Below are 4,624 nucleotides of genomic sequence, written 5' to 3' on the forward strand. Positions count from 1 at the left end.
TATAAAACACAAAGAAGTTGACATCAAATTTTTTATTATAAATTGAATATAATTTTATCTTTAAAAATATTTTGTCAAAATATTAGAGATGCAGATTTAATTTTGGGATATGTCTACCATATAGCCTCCTTGGCAGTCAGCACTTGCTCAATTAGTTGGCCAAATTTATTTTTAAATTAAAAATTTTCATTTTTCAATTCAAACAAATACATTAATATGCACTCTATGATGTGACCACCACTTAACTTCATAACTCTGATTTTTATGATAGGTGGCCGGGTAGATAGATAATGGAGACTTGCCTTGAGTTGCCTGGAAAAAATCAGACACCTCTCCTTTCAGTTTCCTGCTTTCCTCTCAAGGGACTAGTCTATAAGAGCAATGCATTCTAGAAGCACCCCTTTGTTTAGTACCATGTGGTTTCATCTCCAGGACAGTGTACCATATTGGGATGGGTGAGTTAATACTTTCTTTTGTAAGATAGGAGAAGGGCAATTGTGAAAGGGCAAACTGGAAAGGAAAATTGGTATGAAAGAGGAGCATTACACAGTAGATCCATTGAGGAAAAAAATATACTGGGGGGTGCCAAAAAAATGTATACAAGTGGACACTTTGGTCAACTTTGCTCAAGCAGCAGTTCGCCATAATCAGAAGTGTCTGGACACTGATGGGAACCACTTTGAGCATCTCTTGTCATCGCAGAAGTCACATGTGACTTGTATTCATCTTTTGTTATTGGTATATATTGAGTAGTACAATTTTAATAGTTTTTTCCTTTCATATAATGTGTATACATTTCTTGGGCACCCTCTGTATAAGTACATCCAGGGGTATACAAAATAGTTTAAGGTCCCATAAAGCTCTTTATTCTTTGACTTCCAATCATTCTTGGTCACAGTTGTCTGTCCTTATTTTCTGTGTAATAAAACTGACATTTGCACCTATAATTTTTCACAAATATCTTTTTAAATTGATATTTCTCTGTCCATTGTTGGGACAGAAAACTTGACAGTGCTCTCACTACATGGGAAAAAAGGCATTCATCAAAGACTTAGTATTTGAAAAATGGAAGGACTTCATCATGTATGATTTAGGTTATGTAGTCAAATCACTCATAGGGAAAAAATTCTTTTTTTCTCCTGAAGATAAATAGGAAACTAGACGACATCTTACCTTGGTGAACAGTTTCCAATGCTTCCTCTTTTTGTTTCGACTCTTACTTATTATAGATAATGTTTGTCTTGGCAACTACCATTGCCCTATCAGTGATAGGGCAGTCCTGAAGTTTTTCAAGAATTAAGGAAGACTTGTGTAATAAAACTATGAGCTTTCTAAACAATAAGATGTTTCACATTGCTACTATTGCAAATAGGATAATTTAAAAAATAAAATCACCTATTTATAAATATAAACAAAGATCTATTTACATATATAAATATTTTAGCTCTTCTCTAAATAGGAAACAGAGCTGAGAAAAACATGAGACGTATGGAACTATATATTTACATAGCTAATAATTATTAATAATATCACTTCAAGGTATTAGAGCTAATGCATATGTAATTTTGGGTCAATATCTATTTCACGCCGAAGATAACTGAAATTTATTATTTATGATGCATAAAGAAACAGTGTTGTTTTCATAGACAACAAGAAATGTAACCTTTCAAAATTTTAGAAGGGAAAAAAATAAAGCACAATAGTAAAACGTCATCTGTGTAAGAAATCATGTACAGTGAAGAAATAAAAGCTTTGAGAAAATAGGCCCAGATTTTTATAAAGCCATTTATTTTAAAAAAACTGGTTTGTCAGATCACATACACGAGCAGAAACACAACTACCAAAGTGGCCCTGTTATAGACACCAGTGGGGCGTTCACCACACAGTACCTGAAAAATACAGCTAAAAAAGAGGAGCCTGTTGAATATTTAATTTCAGATTCCTACTTGACTCCTTGTTGAATGGCTTTAAGTTAGCATATCGTGAGTGAGAGGTAGAGTCCCAAGTATAATAGCTGATGCCTCAGGGCTCCATTTAAAAACAAAACAAAAACAAAAACCACTTTCCCCCTCTGCACAAGGGAAACCTATCCTATTTTTTTTTTTTTTCCTTTGGGAAAACGGAAGCCAAGTTTCTCTTCTTGAATGGTTCAGCATTCTCAATAAAAGTGTTGTGTAACTTAGGTATTGTGCTTCTCCAGTCATCTAATTTTCCTCCCCTTCCGATTCAGATTCTAGGAGAGAAGAAAGTCAGGATTTTTATTGTTGTTGTTTTTTCCTTTAAATAAGGTCATGAAAGAGTTTCTAATCCATTCCTCGCCTCTGCCCTGCCCCCAAAAGACATTTCTATCCTAGGCATCCATGTACCAGGTAAGATAGTTACATATGAGGGCAGATAGAAAACTTTTTCTCCCTTTGCTTTTAAATGAACTTTGCCTTACTAAAAATGCAACATCTTCATTAATATTAATAGGAAATATAACTACTTTTATTCTTTGAATTGCCTAAAATAAATTTTTCATTCTTAGTTGCATTCACTCTCATCTATTATTGTTCTTCTATTTTGTGTTGCCATTTTGAATATCAATCATGGTAAAGGCTTATCAAAATCTATATAATTCCATGTGTAATTAAGGCAAATGTATTGTTTTTTCCTTTCCTCTCTGCTAATTATTTCCTCCTCTTTGTACTCAATTAGGGTGGATGGCTTAAGAGGGTTTTTGTTTGTTTGTTTGTTTGTTTTTGCCATGTAGAAATTTTCATTGCCTTGATTTCGGAAAGGAAGGCTAAGCTGTAGACAAAACGTTTGACATGGAAGACAGCTCAAGAACTTTAGTTTTAGGAAAGCAAAAGAAACGACGTAGATATCTTGAATGATAATGAGGAAGTATTTAGTGAATGCCCACCAAAGTTGTTAAATGGAATCGTACCTTCTTCTGCGTTTTGTAACCACTCAACAAATTTCTTCATCTGGTCAAGAAAAACACTTTTGCCTTTGGCCACGTGTGCTTCTTTGTACCATTTCAATATCGCTCCTTCACTCAGCACGTCAGCTGCAATTTCAAATCAAAGATTTCAAAGTTACTACATAGATGTGATGTTTTAAAACAACTTGATGTCTTACAGTTTAATAGAAAGCAATCACTTTTAACATTAAAAGCTCTGTTATAAAAGAAATCCACACCTGAGCCTTATCAGAAGATGAGACCCCCAAACTCCTTTCCATATAGAGCAGTGGCATATTTTAGCAGTTAGCACAGTAAATAGTGATGATGATGACACACATCTCATCAGGCACGATAGAATGCAAAATGTATACACAAGTCACACTGGGACTTGGAAACCTTGTACAGTCCTAATTTTCTGGTAGGAAACTGGGTTATTTTGTAATTTTGCAAATGAATCAGCAATTCCAGCATTTCAGATCACTCTGTGTCCTGCCAACCTCATACACATTTTGATTAAGTGGCAACCTCAAGTGACTGGGTTTTTAAGGGGATTTACTATTTTAGGAGAAAAAAAAGAGCAAACAAAAAAAAATGTAGACAGGATGCACTGATATTAACAATAAGATGGAAAGATAAGCTTCCTGGGTATATCATGGAACCAATACACACATAACCCAAAGTTCTCCACTTTATCGCTAAGTCACTAACTTATTTTCCTACAGCATCATGTTCTGAATTGCAAGGCTAATGTTTTCCTTGTACTCCATTAAGAGGAAAACAGGGACATATTAGATAAGATTTCCTACAGGTTTCTGACAAAAAGTATTATCTATTAACTATTGACTACCTAAAACAAATTCCACAAGTATGCCTTGATACCATCAAGTTACCACTAGAATATTTAATGTTAAGAATAGGAAATGGAATAGGAAAATAACAGCATACATACACTGCCAGTGTTCTAATGGGTTGTCTTCTGGGATTTGGGAGTGGGAAATGAGGCACAAAACCAATGAAAAGGACTTATTACTGTCCCCAATGCCTGCCCAATGCATTACAAATGCTGATAAATCACTCTACTGATGTATTTGCAGTTAAAATATAAGATTAACTTATGAAAATGAGGGAAATGATTTGATAGTTTTCATTTAAAACATCACTGACCTTTTCATAACAAACCTTGTGTTTTTTTAAAAAAATAATAATTGGCTCTTAGGTTCAACTGAAGAGACTGAAACTGGCTAAAAATGCACACAATTGGTTTTAGAAAATATAACGTTTTTATAAATATATCATTAAATATACTACATTTTGGAAAGGAAGGAGAAGGCCTGGATTGATTTATTTATGAGGACTGGACATAAATGTAATCAGGAGACCTACAGAATACTCTTAGCTTCTAGGCTTTTTAGCTTCTTCTGTTTCCAGCTCCACATTCTCTGTTCAATGATGAAAGAACTTCCTTGAAAGAACTTCCCCACCTACTTGCCCTCACCTCTGTTTTTACACAGCTGAGGAGCAGGCAGTTTGCAGCCTAAGGAAATGACTTGTTACTGTGCAAGACTGCTTTGCAGAGACTTTTTTCAAGAATAATAATCAGCTTAAACACGGGATCTAAAAGTCTCTTTTATAAAACTTGTCTTTACGGGATCTTTAAAATGCTTGTGATTTAGATCA

General features: G+C 34.3%; 1 long non-coding RNA gene across 1 annotated transcript; it reads right to left on the reverse strand.

Annotated features, from left to right (window-relative positions):
- Positions 1 to 1,765: 1,765 nt before the first annotated feature.
- Positions 1,766 to 3,406, reverse strand: LOC109386967 (uncharacterized). The gene is made up of 2 exons (XR_002124877.1): positions 2,930 to 3,406; positions 1,766 to 2,233 (listed from the first exon to the last, which is right to left on the reverse strand). It is a non-coding gene; the product is annotated as an uncharacterized LOC109386967 (long non-coding RNA).
- Between the last annotated feature and the right edge of the window lie 1,218 nt (positions 3,407 to 4,624).

This window comes from Hipposideros armiger, unplaced genomic scaffold (assembly GCF_001890085.2).
Source record: "Hipposideros armiger isolate ML-2016 unplaced genomic scaffold, ASM189008v1 scaffold_143, whole genome shotgun sequence".
In the NCBI taxonomy this organism is placed as follows: Eukaryota; Metazoa; Chordata; class Mammalia; order Chiroptera; family Hipposideridae; genus Hipposideros; species Hipposideros armiger.